Source organism: Camellia sinensis, chromosome 13 (assembly GCF_055761805.1).
Source record: "Camellia sinensis isolate YWXY chromosome 13, ASM5576180v1, whole genome shotgun sequence".
Lineage (NCBI taxonomy): Eukaryota > Viridiplantae > Streptophyta > Magnoliopsida > Ericales > Theaceae > Camellia > Camellia sinensis.
This window is the reverse complement of record NC_138973.1, coordinates 26,375,827-26,400,154: the sequence shown is the minus strand read 5'-3', so window position 1 is coordinate 26,400,154 and position 24,328 is coordinate 26,375,827. Positions and strand designations below refer to the sequence as shown.

Genomic DNA, 24,328 nt, shown 5'->3' with positions numbered 1-24,328 from the left:
AGAAAATATTGTATTTAATAAAAAATTAAAACACTTGTTAAGTTTGAATTATTATTGTACAGAGTAATTATTTACCTAAAGAAAATTACCTCGTTATAATATCAATATCATCATGCATATAGTGACAACAAACAATGTGACCATAATGATATTCAACTTTTTGATCGCAACTTTTGTACAAATCAATCCAAAGGTTGTCACAATCAATTTGTTCGATGTACCCAAATATTCGAAAATATGAAACCTACAAAATCTTTAGAAAAACATAAATTAATCTCTTTCCATAAACGAATATATATACATATCGTTTAACTTTCATTAGTTGGGATGATAACAATTCTTACCTTTGGCATAGGTGTAAAATCACGTATTCGAATTATTTTGACATTTAATATTACCAATGACTGTGAAATTGAGAATCAATTTTTTCGATTCCAATATATCAACTTTTGTGATATAGGATTCATAGCAAGTCTAGATAGACATCAATATATATATTGTAATGCCCCAAGAAAAATATACAATAATAGTGCATTGATCTCTAGTCTTCATGAAAACATAAGTAATTCTTCAACATTTGAATACATGATCATAAGGTTTTCTTTTTACAAAATAGTTCCACATGCGGATATACATTCAATGACTTCTAACACGTGAATCTATAGCATGTAGAACATTCAGTCAAAATAAATAAATGCCCTCAAGGGCTACAAATTCCAAGGCTTAAGCTTGGTTATACAAAAATGGTTACTCGAACCCATATAGATATAGCCCTTGGCTTACAAAATATAATCATAACCAAACAAGAGCCTTGTGCTTTCAACATGCACATCTACACCCTTAGTTCGGTGGAATCGCCACACATTTTCCTACACCAAGATCCCATAGGGTGAGCATAAAGCCCAATAGAAAATTCTTAACAAAGTATATACATTTTATACAAGTCCCATGAAATGAAATATACATGCCATGCCATGCAAGGTATCATTTCTTTTTATCATTTGAAAACCAACATGCACAATAAAAACTTGAAATTTCACCAGATTCAATGATTTTAAACCAAATTCACGGGGCGGTAAATACGACTCAGGTAATCCCTAGGTTGGTGTCTGCAAATAGACATAACTAACACTGCCGAATCCCTACTTTACCGATAGCTAGCCGGAAGGCACATGGTACCTCATCCGCGCGTGTTTTCAATCTTTCACCCTAGACACTCAGGCCAACTTAATCAATTTCATCTACACCCCTATCTGGATTTACCAACGTATTTACCCCAAACATTTCAATGAGATCTTGTTTCACAATATTTCCTTCTCAATGCAAAGTTTCAAATCCCAAGTCAATATTTGTAACAAGCAAAAGTATTGAAATGCCAATGCAACAATTATCAATGCCATGAAACACCCTTTCCATTTGCAATTATTCCATGCAATGTTCCCATAGTAATCACAACACTCATTTGTCTTTTCAATGACATTCCTCATGATAGCCATATGCTCATTTAAATCCTTTAATGAATAATCAACAATCTCAACTTTCATGCATTCTTAACGATTTAATCATTCCATAACCACATCAACATTTTGAGCAACAACTTCCCAAAATCAACAATTCTCATATTCCATGAAATTTGCCATTTGTTATATAAAATAAGAGATTTTTCAATCATTCATTCATTTTAGCATGATAATAGGTAAACACCCATAAATTCTCAACATCTCTCACAAAAAATCTCAAGTTTCTAGGTTTTTGCCAAAGCTAGGCATTTCTTCATCTTACAAAAAGAAAATCTCTCCAAAGCATCCTTTGTTACAATGTAGTCAAACTCTCAAGATATTTAAGAAAAAACAAGGTGTAAACCCACTTTCAAAATCATCACTACATACGAACCAAAATCAAGTTCCTATACTTTCCAAACCAACACATTCTTGCAAAAATATATATACAACTCTTAAAAAAATCCCTACCTCAAGTTTTGGAGAAGAAAAGATGAGAAATCCCCAAATTTGACGGTATTGAAAATCCAATCTCCACCGCACAAAACGAAGCTCTCGATTAGCTCTCCAAAATTAATGAATGATGTTGGGTCAAAACTCCAATGGATTGGAAGAAATCAAGAGTTTATGGTGTTTGGTGGGGGTTTTTAGAGAGAAGGAGGAGCAAAAGATAGTTTTTAGAGTGAGAGAGAGGTGTGCAAAAGTGATGTACACTCAGCCCAAGAAGAAAGAAAAAGGCAGATTTCGGACTCAGCGTCGTCCCACACGTGCGGCATGCCTTCACTACATGTGCGGCCTCCACCTCTACACGTGTGGCCCTCCTCTCCCTGCACCTGCTGCTTCACAGGCTTTTATTTCAGTATAGCACCCAAACCTCCCCTGTTTTCCGCACGTGCGGCCTCATCTCCCGCACGTGCAGCCCCTATTCCATACATGCGGCCCTGGCTTCCAGACATAAAATTTTGCCAATTGAACTAAAATTCCCAGATCCAACCTCATGCACCCCAGAAGCATGTGAAATTCAACACCGAAATAAATTAAGAATGAGAATTGTGAGGAAAGTTTTCAAAAACGACAAACCCAAACGGTTGGCAAGGCCTCAAGTCAAACCCGACACTCTAACAAGGGTGATTTCAATACAAAACAAAGAAGAATGGGATGGCTTACGTACCCGATCATCACATATATAATTGTGAAAATTATATTGTCATATATACTTGGTTAATATTATACAATCATAACATACTACACTCAAATATGATTTTTATAACGGAATGAATGAATAGTATATGACTTGCTGTATTTGCATGTAGCTTAGACATGGATCAAGAAGTTGAGAAAAGATAATTTATCAATATCAATATTTGTATATGCATCTATATAATATAAAAGTCAATGAAAAATAATCTTAACATAATAATTTTTAACTGTTAATCCAGTGGCAAATAAAATATTATCATTTTCTAAAGCATGATATAGTTGCATGCCATTAGTTGTTGAAAACACGTCCCATAGAGTTAGTCTTACTAATGTGAAATTGTTTTTACAATTAAAAAAAAAAAAGGGTTAAGATTAGGAAGCTTGTTTTTGGTTTTCCAAAAACACTTTTAGAAAATTTTACTTTCTTGTTTTTCGGTTTTTTTTTTTTTTTTTTTACTGAATTTTTTTTAGTATTTTAAGCAAATGCTTTTAATGTTTAGGCACACCTAACATAAATACACATAAAAAGTATAATTTTTGTGAAAACAATCTTTTAAAAATTCACTAAGTACCAAAAATATAAAAAATATATATATATATATATATCTATATAATAAGACAAGACTGTTTTTGAAAATATACCAAAATGTATCAGAGATACATTTAACATTAACGGCTGAGATGAATCTGAATTATACATCCATGGTTCAAATTAGTTCAAATGAGTGATGATTGCCGCCTATATACCTATCTACCCACGTCTGACCCATCCCCACACCCACACCCACACCTGTAACAAGCCCGCGGGGGGACCTCGCTACAGCTCCGACTCGATTTGTAGTCACGGTTCTAAGTCTGAACCAAAGAGTCCAAATCCGGCAAATCGTTTTGAGAAAACAGATTTTTGAAAGAAGTGCCAAACATGGACTGCTTTGCCAGATACAGAGTCGCCACCTAAATATTTTATTTTGGGAAATTTAGGAAACCCTGACTCGGTGCCAAAAGGCCACGTGTCCGTCATCACCAAAGTTGCCTCGGCTCGGGAACTTGGGTACGATTGGGGAAGGTCACTTCGTGAGCACCCCCGCTCGCCCGATCAAAGATCGGCCTCTACTAACCATGATATCTATTTTTGAAAACATTGTGTGTTCTTATTCCAGTTATTAGCCTAGGTTACTATGTGATGCGCACAGCATACAAGTATAGACTAGGTCGCCTGAATTGGAACAAAACATTTCATGTTTGTTTTTTTGAAAGATGGTTTGCTACTCGCAAGTAGGCTTAAAATGCAGATTTTGCCACCCTCGGGTGGGCTTAGAAAAGATGGTTTTGCCACTATCTAGTGGGCTTAAAACAAATAGTTGATGATTTATTCCAATCCAAATAACCCAACCTTCACCCACAGGCATTCAGGCAGTTATATCACATAAGCAAATAGCCTCATGGTAAGCATGCTATCATAGCAGTCACTCACACGCATGCAAGGATGCTAAAGCATAAAACTCACCGGGTACTCCAAGCCAAAACAGAATTTACATTAGAAATCATGCATGATCCTAAGTATACAGAAATGCCTAATGCAACACATGCAAAATGTAATTATAGTAGGCTCGGCTATTCTAAACATGGCATATGAAATGCTACAGCTAACATGTATTCAATTTGGAATTGAAAATATAATGCAGTTAGTATGATGCGCCGAGCCCGGTGCATGCAAAACAGATGAATGAATGCAATCATGCTATCATACTGTATGCTAATTGAAACATGCCCTAATCTAACCATCATAAGCGGATAAATAAAAGGGAGAAAGACGTGGGGTTGGAAGACATACATCACACTCACCCACACTTATTACAGTTGTGCCCTCGTGCAGAGGGTCCGAATAAATAATACAGTCCCGAATAAAAGAATATTACAGTCCAAATGTTACAGTCCAAATAATATACAAATTCCTAATTAATTAACAAATCAACTAAGAAAATAAATAAAACTGGCATGCAAGCCAGGGACTGCCTTGCTTCTGATGAATGCTGTATGTTTGGGCTGCCTTGCGCGGAAATCCACTGGGATGCCCCAATTAGCCTCTGTTTTGTGATTTTTCTTGGGAAGCGCGCCAAACTCAGGAAGTTTGCTGATTCTTCATTTGCTGCATCAGAGAGCAGGAAAGGGGCATAGCAATGTATTTCACAAATATATGCATGCCTCGATCCTCGTACCACCAATCACGCATACCGAGGCATGATGGCCGAGGAGTCGAATTGCGCAACTCAATATAGAATGAATGCACATGACAACACAACAAGACCTAACTCCATCATGGATGATCCGGAGTGTCGGTGACTGGGGAATTGAGACACATTCCGTCACTCGGAGTACGAAACGCACCTCGTTTCCCGTGCCCGGGCTAACTCCTATTCCGAACACGATGCAATATGCATGACATGCATGAAATGCAACTAAGATACAATCCTAATATACACAATGCTATGGAATGACATGCCTCGAAATGTGTGCACACGGGCACGTAAACCGAGAAAATGACAGAATGCGATCTAAGATACAACCTAGTATGCACTATGCTGTAAAAATGAGATGCCTCGAAATGCGTGCACACGGGCACGCAAACCAAGGCAATGGCATACGCAATGCAATAGGGCTAAAATGGCATATAGAATGCAACATGGACTTATACTAACATGAGAGAGCCTCAGCCGCACTCACATAAGAGGTCGATGGATGAAAATGAAGTGCCTCGAAATGCGTGCACACGGGCACGCAAACCGAGGCAATGGTATATGCAATGCAATGGCATGAAAATGGCATATAGAATGCAACATGGACTTATACTAACATGAGAGAGCCTCAGCCACACTCACATAAGAGGCCGGTGGATGAAAATGAAGTGTCTCGAAACGCGTGCACACGGGCACGCAAACCGAGGCAATGGCATACGCAATGCAAATGACATGGAAATGGCATATAAACATGCTAATGAGATTTCAGCACTGAAATGTGGGGGAAAACAGCCCCGAAACGAGGCGAAAATACACCCGATGCACGGAATGGTCCCGAAACATGAATTTTGGCACCCGAAATGGCCTATAGCTATACCAAACATACAAAATTGGCACATGTAATGAATAGAAAGAAGCAAGGCAGCCCCTAAATAAGCACTTTTCCACTTCAAAACATGGCCAAACAGCAAGCAAAGATAGGGCAACAATGGCATGCAAAAATGGCCCTAAACATGGGATTAAGAAGCAACTCACAGCTGCTGTCCTCAAATAGGTTAGGGCCCTTCAACAAAGTTGAAGAGGGGCCCAAAATATGATGTTTTCCAGAACTGTAAAAACCCCAAAAACAAACACAGGTATGGCTGCACTCCCATGCAAGAAAAAGGGCCAAAAGGTGGCCAAAGAGGCAAGTGGTATATGCAAAGCCCAAACTGAAAAATTCCCTTCTACAACATTGAAGAGGGACAAAAAATATGACTATTTACAGAACTGTAAAAACTCCAAAACAGTATACAAACATGCTAGAAATGCAATGCAAAATGAGGCTCAAAAGTGGCTATAACACAAAGTATGCAAAATATTCATCAAACAGCCAGAGACCCTTGATTAAACATGAAGAATGGGCTAAAATAAGACTATTTTTAGTACTGTAAAAAGGCCAAAAACCGAAGCAAGATAGGCTAAAAAATCATGCAAAAATGGGGATTAAAAGAGGGATATAACATGAAGTGTATAAAATATGCCTCAAACCATGAAAGGCCCTTAATGAAACATGAATAATGGGCCAAAATAAGAACTTTTCTAGCTCTGTAAAATGACCAAAAATGGAACCAAGATAGGCTGCCAAGTCATACAAGAATAGGGGACCAAAGATGGATACAAAGACAAGTGGTATATGGAGGTCCCAAACAAAGATGAGCCCTTCTTCAATATTGAAGAGAGGCTCAAAATAAGCCTACTTACAGTTCATGAGAAACTCCAAAACAGATCACACGTAGGTTAGAAAAAGCATGCAAAATATTGACATTCAAAGAGGGTATTGAAGCAAGTGCAAGATGGAGGGCTCAAACAGGGTTGAGCCCTTAATGAGACATGAAAATGAGCTCAAAAAAATGACCTTTTCAGTTTTGGTCGGAGCTCAAAACAATAAGCATGTATGGCTTGCAAAAGATACAAGAAATGGGCCAAAAAAGGGGAAATTGCAACTCACCCTTGAAGACCAATTCTTTTGTTGCTTCTTGGACCAAATTTGTTGCCTCTTAGCTTCTGAAATTCCTCCCCTTGCTTCTGGATTGGAGTGGTGGTGGTAGAGCTTGGTGGTGTAGAAGAAATGGTAGTGTAGAACTTGAAGGTTTTCAAGGAAATGAGGGAGATGGAGAGGGAGTTTTGTATTCAAGCTTGAGGAGTAAATTTTCTAACCCTTGTATGCAATGTTGCCAGCTGATTATATGGACAAAAAAGGGGGAGTAAAGGAGGGGCAAAAGGTGGGGAAAAATAGGCAAGTTTTCCCCCACAAAATATCCCCTGGATTGGGATATTTTCTGGGGGATAAAGCTATACAGCTGTAAAGTGAACAGTGTGAGGATCATGGCCGGCCAGGTATTTTTGTTTCAGGTGGCCGGCCGGCCACATCCCCTAGCCGGCCGGCTAGGGGTCAAAAGGGTCAAGTTGGTTTAGTGGCCGACCACCACATAATGGTGTCCTCCCATGTGCCCTCAACACAACCCTGTGGTTAAAAGTCCAAGAAAGTGGCCCCAAGGTGTTCAACATTAGCTCGGAAGGAGGGGTTCAAAAGGGTCCAGCAACATTAGTGGCCGGCCACCAACTTTTAGGGTCCTCCCATGTGTGTACATCACAAATATGTGGTTCAAAGTTCAAGAAAGTGGCCCCAAGGTGTTCAACATTAGCCCGGAAGGAGGGGTTCAAAAGGGTCAAGTAACATTAGTGGCCGGCCACCAACTTTTAGGGTCCTCCCATGTGTGTACATCACAAATATGTGGTTCAAAGTTCAAGAAAGTGGCCCCAAGGTGTTCAACATTAGCCCGGAAGTGTGAAAAACGGGCATCGGAGGGCGTCAGGGGATATATAACTGGTTGCTGCAACAATTACTGGCCTCCCACCCTTCTACGGCCTTCCCAGTGATAAAACAGAGGTACCTGCCAAAAATGAACGAGAACCGTTGCAAAACGAATGTTCGGGGGCCAAAACGCGCAGTTCGGGGTCCCGAAAATGGGCTGTTAAGCACCGAAAGTGGCATTCAGCCACGAAGTGGGTTTCTCAGACCCCAGTGTCCCTCAAAAGGGAGTAAATAAGATGTATGCCAAAAATTAGAGCAAACGGAGATGGTTAGGCGGTCCCGAACCGAGGCACACGGCCAACGGTCCCGAAAAACCGAAAACCGGACTCCGAAATGGGCAAAATGGCCTGCGGCCACTGAGAGATGGTCTACTGGACCTCTCCCTCCCCTCAGGAAAAGAAACAGAGAAAACCGAGTCTGGTTCGCAAACCGAGGCAAGGCACAGAAGAGGGTTCGGAAGTCCGGAGGCACGGCTCGCAGCCAAGACTCTGAAATTTCCGAACGAGCACATTATGCAACATCACCAAGCGCTCAATTAGTGACGTCTGAGTCTTAAGGTCGGTCAAAAATGGGGTGTCTACAACACCTTTCCTCTCTATCTCTTTCTTTTGCTCTCTCACTCTTTGTTCTTCAACAGAAGCAAAAAACCTACCCTCTCTATCACAACTGACGCTCCTCCACGTCTCACCCCCACTCTCCCACGTCTTTTAAAGGCTACCCACTCCCCCTCTCTCTCTCTCCTCATCCTTGATTTTAAACTCTCTTCCTTACATAGTCATACAAACCTTCTCCATCTCTGTCCAGCTCTCTGGTTTCGGTTCTAGATAGTTTTTGTTGTACAACCTCCAACAAATGGGTTTCTATTTCACTCTTCAAATGGGTTTCTATCTCTATTGAATAAATTGTTTCTAACATATGAAATGGGTTTTGATTTCTCATGAATATATTGTTTACAGACACTATTCATCTCTTGAAATGGGTTTAGAAATTAACTGTTCATCTCCATCATGCAGACACTGAAGGTTTTGGTTCTCCGCAGAGGCTGAAGAGCTCGCCGGAGTAGTGGCGGTGAAGAAGGAAGGAGATGGAGAAGGGGAGGAACCCTCTAGAACACCGGTAATGGAGATTTTTCTCACTCCTCCTATTAGTCCAGCACCACCTCTTAATAGCTCTTGAATCATTTTTTTCCCCTTGATCTACAACAATCCAAATATGTATATATATCAGTACATATGTTGAAACAATATATCAGAGGATGGAGAGGATGGTGGTAGTGAGAGAGAGAGAGAGAGGAGGTGGCAGTTTTGGTGGGTTGATTTTTTGATAATTGGGTTGGGTTGGGTTGATTATTTTTTGTGATTAAAGTAGTCATAAAAAAATAAACACAAATGAAAAAATTAATAAAATAGTGTTGGAATTATAATTTTTCTTCCCTGTTTTTTAGTGGAGACCCAATTATAGTCTAAATCTTCTAAGGTCTGATGCTGAATGACATACCTGAGTGATGATGTCGAAGTAGAATTGAATGGAGGAGATTTTGATGGCACTGCAATATATATGTACTAAGCAAGAATATCAGAGGTAGGATATATACAGAGAAACTCTGATTCTTGAGTCTGAGCATTTTATCAAAGTCGTTGTAAGTAAAAACTGTGTGTTCTCCGTTGCAAACATTACTCATTGACGCAGACATCTGAGGTAGATTCGATTTGTGTGAATATATTATATATATGGATACATGTGTCTGTGTGTGTGTGGCGTTTATTGCCTTTATTTGACCAGTGGCTTGCTTTTGTTATGTAAAATATTAGTTTGGTACTGTTTTGGATGGGAGGGAGAAAAATATAGGAAAAGAAAATGTGATTAATTATTAGTTTGGTACTATTTTGGATGGGCAGGAGAAAAATATAGGAAAAGAGAATGTGATTAATTTGCATTTGATAAAATAGTAGTTTGGTTCTCTAATTTTCATTTGAATTTCCCTTCCACACTCATTTTCAAAGTGTGAGCACTTTCTCTCCATTTTTCTAACAGTAACTTTTTTTTTTTTTTTTTTTTTGAATGATCGGATGTCTAAGTTAGTTTATGCATACTTCGACTAATCCTGAGACCCAGGTAAAGTGTCCACTCCACATAGATCGAACACATCTCGAGCAAAGTCTATGGGCATGGCTCCAAAAAAATAATAACACTTAATGACAGTTAAACTTGAGACTTATAGTAAATATGTTCTAAAAGCTTTAAAAGAAAAAAAAATTATGAAAAAATTAGACTTTTCAAGAGAGCCTCTAAAATGCATCTTAAAAAGCACTAACTGCTTTAAATAGTGTTGGGATTAAATTTAAATTTAAATAGTGTTGGGGTTAAATTTAAATTTAAATTTAAATAGTGTTGGGATTAAATTTATAATAAATTTAAATAGTGTTGGGATTAAATTCATATTAAATTTAAATAGTATTGGGATTAAATAGTGTTGGGATTAAATTTAATTTTATCAAATTAAAAAATAAAAGTTAAATAGTGTTGGGATTAAATTTAAATTTAATCCGTGTTGGGGTTAAATTTATAATAAATTAAAATAGTGTTGGGATTAAATTTAAATAGTGTTGGGGTTAAATTTAAATTTAAATAGTGTTGGGATTAAATTTAAATTTAATCCGTGTTGGGATTAAATTTAAACTGATTTATTATAATTGATTTCTATAACAGTGAAATTATTATCATTTTGAATTGATTTTTTTGTAAAGGATGTGATACCAATATTAATAATTTATGTTAATTGATTTTTTTAAAATATGTGTACCAATATTATTTATACACAGTGTGTTAGTGTTCCCCTTCAATTACTATGCATTTGTCTACACCATTAACATTTATTGTATACAGTTTTTATTTATTTATTTTTATTATTATTATTATTATTTTATGGTTAATTGATGGAATGCTTTCAATATATTTCAGGGAGGAATTTAAGGATGAGAAGATGGTTGATGTGAAGTCATTACACATCCGAAACTTTCTCTGAAGTTGAGTTTGTTGGTTAGTGCTTTGCTTTGCATTTAACAATTGTTAGGATACTCATATCCAACAATTGTTTCTCTATTTTCTTTGATTGAAATTCATTGATTACCTAGGGACCTGTGTTAAAAAGAAATGTAATCCTAGATTTAATAGTAAACCACTTGATTATCTTTTCGTCTATTGTTATTGGTCAGTTTCAGACAAAATAAATTTAAAAACTATGCCAATATACTATAAGAATGTGATGGATTGCAGCTCTCTAAATCACCATTATCAAATTTTCACAAAATCTTAAAAAAGGGTCAATTATAAATATGCCCCTGATGTTTGTAAAATATTCTCTCTCTCTCTCTCTATGGGAGCTTGCATTTTAAGATTAGTATTCAGAGTTTGGTAATGAGGTGCGGTGTTGCCTTTGAGTCAAACTTGGTTCTAAATCATGACACAATGCAATTATACAATTGGATTTGTTGATTGAGATTTTATTTTATTTATTTATTTTTATTTTTTGTCAGTCAAACTTGGTTCTTATGTAGTTATAATTTTATTACCAGCAGTAGCACTAACTGGTGTGCATTTAAGTTTTAATTTCTTTTAAATTGCAGAGCACTGGCTGGTGTGCATTATTTAATATTTTAATTTTTTTTATATTTGATTTGTTTGGAATTGTAGAGTACAGTCTGTTAAATATATTTTTATAACTGCATTTTAATCTTAATATTATTTACACCGTGCCTTTAGGCACGGGCATACGCTAGTATATATATATATATATATATATGATAATTTAGTATATTTTTCATATTTTTGTGTATTTATTAATTTTTTAAAATATTTTTTTCACAATTTTTTTACTTTTTAGATACATCTAAGTAAGGTGCATCTAAAAAAGTAAAAAAAAATGATTAAAATTTTAAAAATATTTACTAAAAACAAAAAATCACGAAACAAAAAACTCAATTTTCAAAAAACTTAATCCAAAAAACTCAAACCAAACACGCACAATATCATTCGTGGAGTATTTCCAAGTTAGTAAAAACACATAAATATGTTATAGTATCATACCTTGTATCAAGTAGTAAAATCTCTCTTTTGTAATTATCACGATTTGCAATACCTTGACATTCAGTTACACTAACAACCAAGCAAATCATATCTACATAATTTAGCATTGACATATTTATTATTTTGATAATTTAAATTTTTTCTATTAGTAATAAACTATGTAAGTATGTAATCTAGATAAGTATTATTTAGTAAAAATAACGTACCTATTAATTGAACATATTGATGAAGAAATTGGCCAATGTCTGATAATTTTTTGATAAAATAACACTGAAATGGTATATTATCATCATGATCAAGTATGTGCACAATTATCGTATCATCAGTAAAAGACATCTTATAATGATGTGGTACCAACTTGAATTTCTCATCAGCCAATGTAATATGAACTCCTCTAAAATAATATATTTTTCTTTCAATTAAAATGTTCTTTAAAGTAATCATATTCCTCAGAGCATATAGTTCCTTCTATGGCATCACCATTTAAAAAAAGGTAATAAGTACAAATTTTTAACATAATATAAAATAAAATATTTAACTATTATCTCATGATAAGAGTTGTAAATACTTATCTATCAATAAAAATTATTTTGAATGTCATGTTTCTGCCAAGACAATTAGTCACAGATAACAACCTGACTAACTGAGCTTTAACGTTCCAATTACTTGCATATGGATGTAAATTAGCAAAATAGGGATATCTGATAATTCTATCACCTACTAACAATGCAGATGCATATGAGAAAAATATGAATTTATAATTTTTATACGACATATCTATAGAGCTCAATAAATTTGAAAATGAAAATATTAAGAATTTGGGTAAATTACAAATACACCCCTTGAGGTTTGATTAAAATATGAATCGCTCCTTGTGGTTTTAAAAATTACATTACACTCCCTGAGATTTCTAATTTCATAACAAATCACCTTTTTTATTAATAAATTATCAAATCAATTAACAGTTTTTAATGATGTTAGAAATATGTTTCAATTAATAATTTAAGTAATTTTATTATTATATAGAAAAATAATTATGAATTTTATTTTTTTAGTTAATTATGTTAAATAAAAATTTCTAACAAGGGGGTATTTGTAATTTTTCAAATCATAGAGGACAATCTGTATTTTAAGCAAACCTCAAGGAATGTATTTGTGATTTACCCTAAGAATTTTTAATAGAAAAATAGAAAAATTTTAAGTTTACATTATGGTACAATAGAAAAAATAAGTAAGCAATTATTGTACAACAAATATTATACAAACATATTTTGTAAGGGTAAGTTTTTAATTATCTTTATTAAATGAAAATGAAAAAAGAGATCATCATCCAAATTTTTGTATAGTAAATGCAATATTTTGTATAAGATTTAGAATTTAGAATAGTAAGTATTGTATAATTAAACAAAGTGAATAAAAAAAATAGTTATTGAAGTTTTTAAAAGACTTTTTTTATATCAATCTTTAAATGTCATCTAGGACATCACGATACACAACATTTTTTGTGTAATTTGATGGTTGGTTAACCTTATCAACAATCAATATCTTCAAGACTGATGGTGTAGAAACATACGATAAGGCAATATATGTAACGCCCTCAAAATAAACCCAATATATATATGTCATTGACATGCACTATTTAAAGAAAACAATTCATTAATTCATTCATCAGAGTATTACTAAATAAAAGCATTACATATAACATCGAATAAAATGCCCTACAGGCTTACATCTTTCCAAGCCAACACTTGGATACAAAAAGATGAGTTCTAACTCAATACAAGAAAAGCCCTAGGCTTGGATGTTTACATGTACTAATAAATAAAGACAATTAACTAAAGATAGTCTTCGAAATCCAAATCCCTTCCAAGCTAAGTCCTTGGAGGTAGCTTATCACCTGAACCTGAAAATGATGTTCCCATATAGGGTGAGCCACAGCCCAGTAGAAATATACTAAACCACATATAAGCAATGAATAAAGCAATAGCATTCAACAGATGGTTAACCAAGATAATTAATTACTTCATTTAACAGTCTCATGACACTATTGTCTAAGACACGTTTTACTTTCCAATTTTATCAACATGGCTCAGAACCTGGCCAAACTTACAACAGTGAATTATATATATCATCTTCACATTCTCCCAATATCAACAAACAAATGAGGCTCAAGCTCAATTCAAAACACTTCATACTTCCAGATTGATACACATTTTAGTGCTGTATCAATAAAACACTTCTATATAAATAAGCACACATAAAAGTGATGCTAATGGAGTCCATCCCCTATCTCCTCCCAAACAAAATCCGGTTTAGAGGTCCATCCCCTATCTTCCCCTAAACCGTGGAGTACATCCCCTATCTCCTCCCACACACAAAAACAATGTATGCAAATGCAATGCTCAATCAATACACGTATTTTCTGTATCAATGCAATAGTCAAAATTAATGACTTAACCAATGTGATTAGTTTCAGTTATTCCTAATCCACATGCAATGTCTACAACAATCACGACTATCCTCCACCGATAGCCCAAAACAGTTATTTCTAAACTGAAAATAACCATGTCAACAATTCAATAGACAAATGATTCAAATTATCCAACTACGCCATTTAATCAATGATTTCCCCAATTCCATGAATTAATTATACAAATTAATTTAATAATACAACTAGGGTTTTTCCCAAAATTTACAAAGTATCCCCAACATATCAAAATACCAAAACTTAGAACAAAACCTATAAAATGGAGTAGGAAATCCCTACCTCAAAGAAAACAACCCAAATGGTGAAGACAGAGATGAGTGCCCAAATACCAATGTGCTCCAAATCGCCAAATGTTCAGATTAAATGAAAGCCCTCGACTCCCTCTATATTTTTAATAAAGCAACTAGGGTAGAAACACCCTCTAAATAGATCAAATCTAAGAAAGAAGGTGAGTAGGGAGAGAGAAAAGTCGGACCTAGGGTTTGGAATCAAAAGAAGATGAAAAAGACTGATCAAAACCCGCTGCTGTGTATATAAACTGGACAGGCTCGCTCGAGCGAAGATTTGGTCGCTCGAGCGACCAGACACAAGAAGCTACGCTCGAGCCAAGGAAGCCTTGCTCGAGCCAGCAACCCAAAAGCTCGCTCGAGCGAAAGAAAACTCGATCGAGCGAAGAACTCAAACCCTCAGGTCTGAAACCAGACACACGCTCGAGCGAAGGAACTATAGCTCGAGCGAAGGATGAACTAACTCGCTCGAGCGAAGAAAAGCTCGCTCGAGCCAAGAATGCAAAGCTACAGGTCCATACTGGACGCCATCTCTCGCTCGAGCGACCAAACCCCAGCTCGAGCGAAGAACCAAAACGACATCTCGCTCGAGCGACCAACTCCTCGCTCGAGCGAAAAACCAAAAACCTGGACAGCAACACTTGGTTTCTAAACCCAACCAACCTGAAACAAACCTGCCCAACACATCCTATAATTCCAAATGAGAAAATAAAGGACAACAACAACAATTATACAATGACAGAATCTACGGAACCTAAGTCCGGATACAATAATCAAATGGGAAAAGACTGGGGTCGCTATAATATATAACTGACCGTAGGAGAATACTGGATTAGAAAGGTATACGCCAAAAACTAAAAAAAAGATTTTGTAACAAATCAGGAATGAATATTTAATAAATTATAAAGTAAAAAATAAAAACAGAAAAATAAAAACTCACAAATATTTGTATTGGTACCCATCTATTACTTGACTAAATAAGTTTTTTAAAAACGTAGAGATTGTCACAATTCACACAAAAAAAATTTCTCATCATGTGATCAAAACGGAGTGTCCAAAAACTCAATCACAAGTTAAGTCAATTGATATTTAAAAAATACAATAATTTTTTTTGTTAAAAAAACATAGTTAATTAAAGACCCAATTACAATTTTTTGCAAGACAACATATAACCTAATCATCAAAAAAACATAGAAATCGTCACAACCCAAACAAAGCAACGAAGTCAATTGGTAATTAAAAAATACAATTATTTTTTTTTTCAAAAAACATAGTGAGTTAAAAACCTAATCACGAATTAAGTTAATTGATAGCTAAAAAGCACAACAATGTTTTTCAAAAAATACAATGAGTTAAAAAATCAAATTACAAAATACAATCTAATCATCATCAATAGTGGGTAGTTTATGCGAACCTAATGAATACAATCCAATTTTTTTTCCTTCAAAAAAGACAGTTTAAAAATACAATCACCGTATTAGAAATTAAATTACGTCCAATCACAATCACAAGATACAATCTAATCATTATTAATAATGGGTATTTTATGTGAACCAAATAAATACAATTTAATTTTTTATTTCAAAAATCACAAATTAAAAATACAATCACCGTGTGATTGTATTCAAAAAACATGAATACAATCTATTTTTTTTCAAAAAACACAAATTAAATGGAGTGCAAAAAAACACAATTAGTAAAAAAAATAAAATCACCGTGTGATCAAAATGGAATGTAAAAAAACACAATTACATTTTTTCTCATAAAAAAAAAGAAGCAATGAAGTCACCATATTAAAAATTAAATTAAGTCAAATCACAATCACAAAATACAATCTAATTATCATTAATAGTGGGTATTTTATGTGAACCTAATAAATACAATCTGTTTTTTTTTTCAAAAAACATAAATTAAAAATACAATCACTGTGTGATTGTATTAAAAAAACATGAATACAATCTTTCTTTTTTTTTCTCTATCAAAAAACACAGATTAAATGGAGTATAGAAAAACGCAATCATTAAAAAAATATAAAATCACTATGTGATCAAAATGGAGTGTAAAAAGCACAATCACATTTTTCCTCATAAAAAAAATAGAGTTAATTACCTAAAAGTCCTATTTAGGAATGTTATGGTAGCTCAGGTCCCATTGAAGAGTTTTTGAACCAATAAGTTTTATTTAGTAAAACTAAGAATATTATCAGTTTTTTTTTTAATTTTTAAAATTAAGAACGTTATCAATTTTGCATAATAATATTCCTATTTGGGAATGTTGCAGTAGCTTAGGTCCTATTTAAGAGTTTTTGAACCAATAAATCCTATTTATTATCATTTTTTTCAATTTTCAAAATTAAGAATATTATCAATTTTACATAATAATATTCCATATAATTGTTTTACTAACTGATAAAAAAACAGAGCATGAGATTAAACGTTTTTACCTTTTTATTTATTGGTTCGATTCATCTATCTAAAAAAATCGAGAACATTATCAATTTTTTCCAGTTTTAAAATTGAGAATATTATCAATTTTTTTTAAAGTTTTTTTTTTCTTCTAATTTTTCACATTAATGTTCCAACATCATGCTCTTTTATATACATAAAATTTTCAATTTTGCCAAAAAAATAATTCATTTTTTCAATTTTTACGCAAGTATTGGTGATTGGTTCAGTGATTTATTTGTGTCGGTACCATTCGTTGGCGACTTCTACGGCCTTGGATTCTTCAGATTGGTTTTGCAAAACGTCATTAGCAGAGAGGGTGGGAATGAATGCAGCGAAGGAGAAAAAAATGACAAGGATACAAGTAAGCTTGATAAAAATTGAATGGGACTTGAAAGTTTAAAAAGTTTTAGTTAGGACTAATGGAGTATAAGTTCACAAATCAGGACTTGTATGTAAATGTCCAAAAAAAATAAAAATCAATGAAGTCAATTGATAATTAAAAAATACAATTATTTTTTTTTTCAAAAGATATATAGTGAGTTAAAAATCCAATCACAAATTAAGCTAATTAATAGTTAAAAAACACAACCGTTTTTTTTTAAAAAAAACACAGTGAGTTAAAAAACCTAATTACAAAATATAATCTAATTATCATCATCAATAGTGCGTAGTTTATGTGAGCCTAATGAATACAATCTAATTTTTTTCCCCCAAAAATCATAAATTAAAAATACAATCATCGTATTAAAAAATAAATTAAGTCCAATGACAATCTCAAAATACAATCCAATCATCATCAATCAAACAGGCTGTAAAAAAACACAATCGTGTTTTGCTGATAAAAAAAAAAAAACAATGAAGCCAATTGGTAATTAAAAAATAATTTTTTTAAAAAATACAAATTAAGTTAATTGATAGTTAAAAAGCACACCTTTAAAAATATATATATATATATATATATAGTGAGTACTTTCTGTGACCTAATAGATACAATCTAATTTTTTTTTTCAAAAAATATAGATTAAAAATACAATCATCGTGTGATTGTATTCAAAAAATATGAATACAATCTATTTTTTTTCAAAAAACACAGATTAAATAGAGTGTAAAAAAAACAATCATTTAAAAAAAAATCACCATGTGATCAAAATGGAGTGTAAAAAAACACAATCACATTTTTCCTCATTAAAAAAAGTAATGAAGTTAATTGATAATTAAAAATTACAATTATGTTTTTTTTCAAAAGCATAGTGAGTTAAAAACCCAATCACAAATTAAGTTAATTAATAGTTAAAAAGCACAACCTTTTTTTTTTATTTAAAAATACATTGAGATAAAAAACTCAATTACAAAATATAATTTAATCATCATCATCAATAGTGCGTACTTTATGTGAACCTAATGAATACAATCTATTTTTCTTTTTTTGTCAAAAAACATAGATTAAAAATAAAATATTGAAAAATAAACTTAGTCCAATCACAATCACAAAATACAATACAATCATCATCAATAATTAACAAAGTTTTAACTACAATCACAAAATACAATCCAATCATCATCAATAATTAATATTTTATGTTACCTAATAAATACAATAATTCTTAATCAATTTAAATATATAATCACTATATTAAAAAATAAATGATTCACTCACAAATTTTGAAATGTTTTTCTTCCAAAACTCTGTCCCAAAGCTGTTGTCGCTGTAATAGAAAGGCTCCAAGATTCTGTCTTACTTTATGTGAACTCTCTCTCTCTCTCCCAATTTTTTTCTTTAGGTTACTGTGATAGAAAGGCTGTTGTGGTAGGCTTTAGGTTAGTAGGTAGTAATGGGTAATAGGGTTTAGGGTTATAGGTAGCCTGGGTGGGAGAGTTCTTTTTTTTAAATTAGAAAATTAAGAAATTAAGATTGGAATATTGGAGCTCCCACAAGATTTGTGGGTTAAAAAGACCAGTTTCCTTATATAATATATAGATATAATGGTCTTTTTTTTTAAATGAATAATATTGAAATTTTATTGATTATAAAGTTATGCTTGATTTTGTTTTTAGAATCTATTTTCAAAAAAAAAATTTAAGAAATTAATAATTAAATTGGTGAAAAAAAATAATTAAAAACACATTATTTTTATGTAATTTTATCTTTTGGGAGGATATAAATTATTTTTTAAAATAATTTTTTTTGATATTTTTTTTTGTGAAATTAGTTTATATTTTTTCAAAAGTCAAAAATAATTTCATATTTTGGGAGGGTAGAAATAATTTTTTAAAATATTTTTTTTGATATTTATTTTTGTTAAATTAGTTTATATGTTTTCAAAAGTCAAACATTGGGACAACTTTGATATCATTATTAAACTAATCTATTATATTAAAAAATTTAAAACTAAAAATATTTCATATATTAAATATACGTAGAATTAAATTTTCATAAATGTTATGTAGAAAATTTATTTTATCACACAATATTGTAACATTAACACAAACATGTGTAACATTGTCTAAAATTGGCATAACAAAATGTCCAAATTTTTTGTATTTCATGTTGCAAAAGTTTGTAAGTTAGTTACGATTTTTTTTTTAATGCTAATTTGTAAAAAAAATTACATTTTTTGTGGTTGAAATGAGTGCAAATTTTATGATAAAATCACACATTTAATGGTAGGATATGTACCTATAAATGGTTACATACTAAATTATATTTTCATACATATATAGCATGTACATATATATATATATATATATATAAAACTAAGATGACAGTATTTTTTGATGTGACAATTTTTTTTTTTCAAAATTGTCTTTCTCCTTAAATTGGAGAAAAATTTCAATTTGCAATAATGTATTTTTGAAAAGTGTGTTTAGTTTTCTGAATAATCAAACAAGTATTGTAAAATTTTTAAAAAGCTAAGTTTGAAAAATAACAACCAAACAAAGTGATTGTAATTTCATGGATTTCTTCAACAATGGTATTTTTATATCCTCTATCACATGTCTTCATACTCATCTTTCAATAAGGTTGAAATTCTTACTTCTTGTGATGTATCAAGAACTAAGTCAATACATGTGGTTTTGGAGGTGGTGAGTGGGTTTGGATTTCTTTGCACAAGCGTGATTGTGTATTATTTTACCTTATGATAGTAGGGAGAAACTTGGTGCCTCTTACACATTGGTCACCCTTGTGAGTTTTATAAGTTTTTGTCAATCCTCCAAGAGCAAGGCCTTTTTGGGGCTAGTGTGAGGGTTTGGCATTTTTTTAAGGATTCCCAAGTTTTAACCCCATTTCCTCATTCATAAATCACATTTTTATCATACTTTCAAGAGAGCGTACAATATATGAAAAAAATGAAGTAACATTTAAAACATGCTTGTTGAGGGTTTCAAAGAAGCAAATCACACTTCAAATCTTGAAGTAAGTTCATGAAAATATCATCATGCTTTGAAAATGATAACAAGAGTTATACAAGGTAAACTTTGGAAAACACTTTTATAACTTTTGAAAACCTTAAATTCTACCCATATATCATGAGCACACTCTACTAAGTATTTAAGTCCCCTACCTTAAAAATCCTTCAAGCAAGAATGAAATAGTTAGACAAATTGTTCTTAAAGCTTGAAGTCTTCCTCCTCCAGTATACTTGAATTCTTTCAAAGAGATGAAGGGAACATAGTAGGTAACTGAAAGAGATAACATGGCTTGAATAGTGAGGAACTATTGAAGGGAGAGTGCCTTGGAGACCTACTAGCCTTTCCCAAGTTCACTATCCTGCCTTGCTTTTATAAGCAAGCAAAACCAGGTCATTTCCACTTCAAATTAACCTTTCGGGGAATATTTATTGTCATAATGTTGTTGATTACTTGATTTTCGTTAAATTGTACAACCAACAGAAGATGTTATTATGAACGTATCCGAAACTGAGGACAATTTAAGTGCCACCTCTTGTGGGATAGAAACCTTTCAAAACAATTGTGTGTGCTATACTTGGCAGCAGTGATCTTTTGGATGACAGATTGTCAATTTAACTTTGTGGTTTGTCAATTTTGTTTAAACTTCTAGTGTTGAGAGGAACAAAAACATGTATGGAAAAGATAATTGGGTTCGGTAATAGCTTGGCTCGATGTGGCTTTATAGTTGATATATATATATATATAATGTAATATATTATCGGGGCAGTTGCATAGTCTAAAAAAATTTGCACTACACATTGAGAGGGTAATTTGTATAAAAATTAGGCCGAGCTAGGTAATGGGCCGTCATGGGCCGCAATACAAAGGGCTGAGTAAAAAGGCTTTAAAGTTAGTCCGGTCTAAGAGCCCCGAAGCTAGTCCGGCCTGGAGGAGACTTGAAGTTAGTCCGGTCTAAAGACACTTTGAAGTTAGTCCGGTCTCAGAGTTAGCCCGGTCATGGCGTATTGTGGTTAGAACGGTCAGAACCTTACTATTCGGAAGCTCGGTCTGATCACACCATGGTTTGTGCATGAGAGAATCGAGATAAGGTGTAATGAAAGGAAGCACCGAACTGAGGATAGTTCGGCCTACTCTGCGGCTCAGCATAGCCATGATTACTTCGGTCATGTTGGAGTTCGGCCATGGTAAAAACCATCTCACTTGGTTTAAGCAGTGAGGGGGGTGTTGAAGGATAAGCATTATCTTTCAGGAGTATGAACCCTAGGAGGACTCTGCATGGAGGAGTAGGAGTCCTATAAGGATTGTGCCACACGAAACCTATAAAAGCTCACAAACATCACCTTTGGAGAAGTAACACACAACTTTGATTCTTGAATACACAGCTTTTGTCTTTGTTCATTTTTCTGACTTAGGCATCGGAGGGGTTTCCGGTACACACCCGCCGGCTAGCTCACGTTTGTGTTTTCAGGGAATAAAGCGACGACGTTTGGAGGAGTGCAAACTTGATCAACAGGATTATACGAGAAGGTTTATTTCTTTCCCGTACAATTGGCGCCGTCTGTGGGAAAAACAGACAGGACAAAACCTCTTGATCAAGCTTCACCTCTTTAGGAACAATGGCACACATTGAAGAATTACCATAGTCCGCCATCGACGGGCAAACACCAGATGGGGGGGCAAGGCGTGAAGGATTACCTTCTATCCCTTCCATGGCAAACTTGGAGCCCCAACGACACAACGCCAGGAGAGATACTAGGGGGAGGCGGACTCACAGCCCCCGTCACTCCCATTCACAAAGTCCTGACAGGCAAAGGCGGAGGATTGATCCTCAAGTTCTGGAGGACCGCGTGAAGGAGCAAGATGAATTAATAAGGAAGATGGTGGCCGACATGGAAGCCTTGAAGCGCCAGATGAAGGAAAAAAGAGTGGCGACAGGAGAGGGGCGCAAAAACAAGACGCCCCTTCGCCGCTCAGAAGACCATAGAAGGCATTCAACGCCATCACAAACAGAAAGTAGAAGCCTCAGGACAGGCGATACTCAGTCTGGAACCTCCAGAACTCATTACTCCAGGTCTGAGAGAACGAGATCATTGAGGTCTTACACAGAAGGAAGTACCTACCGACCCTCACACTCGCACCAAACATCATCCAAATAGACGGAGTTGCCCAAATCATCCGATTTGCAGATCATGCTGGAAGAAAAGGCACGATGGAAGGAGGACACCAGGGCGCGCGACCCTCGCAGAGTTTCTGCCCTTTAACGATTGGCTCCTCGATCGCATGGAAGCGTCGAGGTTGGAATGCCATTACCACACCCTGCCTACGAACCAACGGACAAGGCATTAGCAAGGCTGCAGACCTCGCCGTTCGTTCCGGCAATCGAAAACGCGCCCCTACCTACAGGCTTCCTTCAGCCCAAATTCACTACGTACGAGGGGAAGGCGGACCCCTACATTCACCTAAGCCACTTCCGCCAGGTTATGGCGGTATATCGGTGAAACGAGGCTCTAATGTGCATCCTCTTCTCGTCAAGCCTTGGCGATCTAGGCTTGACTTGGTTTGAAAAACTTTCAGAAGGCAGCATAGACTCTTGGGCGCAATTGGCAGAGGCGTTTGTCACAAGGTTCAGAACAAACACTAAAACCCCGGTAGAGATTGACCAGTTACTCTCCATCAACATGGGTGAAAAAGAGACGCTAAGGTCCTACAATAGTCGCTACTGGGAGACATTCAACCAAATTGGCGACTGCCCCACCAATCTCGCCATTGCGCAGTACAAAAGAGGCCTTCCAGTCGAGAATAGACTAAGGGACTCAATCACCATGACACCACCTCTAACCATGGAAGCCTTGATGGAAAGAGTGCATCAGCACATTAGGGTAGAAGAGGATAGCGCACGTGCCAAAACAAAATCTGGCACGACCACAGTACCAGAGAAAAAGACCACAGCGAAGGTCAATGCAGTAGATCGATAGAACAGAAACGGACGTGGCAGGCGAGACAACGGAGAGGACCCAGATAAAATATGGTTGAGGGTCCGCACGGCCATAACCACGGTATTCAAGAAACCGATCTACCGAATTCTAAGTGAAATAAGAGATGAGCCTTTCGTTCAGATGGCCAACCAAACTAGGGGAAGTGCAGAAGGACTATGACGAAAGATCACGGTGCACCTTCCATAAAGAAAAGGGGCACCGCATTGAGAATTGCATGCCATTGAGACAGCATCTGGAGGAGTTGGTGGCAGCAGGACACTTGGATAAGTACATTGAAGGAGGGACGCAACCAGCCCCCCAGGACCATAACAACCCCAACGGAATGCCAATCGACGCCCCACCTCAAGGCGTTATCAATGTGATACATGGAGTCTTTGAACCTGAGCGTGTATGCGAGCTCAGGGGATCAATCAAAAAGGCTGAACAATTAAGAGGGGTGCTAAGTGCCCAACCTGCCTTCAAGAAGGGGAAGACAAAGGCCACAAACGTTATGTCTTTTTCGAATAAAGACTTGGAACGGATATATTGCCCTCACAATGATGCCCTGGTCGTCACTCTCCGAGTCAAGGATTTTGACGTCAAGCAGATTCTGATTGACCAGGGTAGTTCATGTGAAATCATGTACTACGAAACATTTAAACAATTGAAGCTGCAAGACAAAGACTTGGCGCCTGCCGTATCTCCCCTAATTGGGTTCAACTCCATGCCAGAATGGCCCGTCGGCAAAATAATTCTTCCAGTTAGAGCAGGAAGCGTGGCGAAACAAGTGGAGTTCTGGGTATTGAAAGTCCCCTCCACTTACAACATCATCTTGGGCAGA

General features: G+C 35.0%; 1 long non-coding RNA gene across 1 annotated transcript; it reads left to right on the top strand.

The window, feature by feature from the left end:
- Positions 1–8,381: 8,381 nt before the first annotated feature.
- Positions 8,382–10,988, top strand: LOC114317354 (uncharacterized). The gene is made up of 2 exons (XR_003648542.2): positions 8,382–8,909; positions 10,755–10,988. It is a non-coding gene; the product is annotated as an uncharacterized LOC114317354 (long non-coding RNA).
- Positions 10,989–24,328: the final 13,340 nt, after the last annotated feature.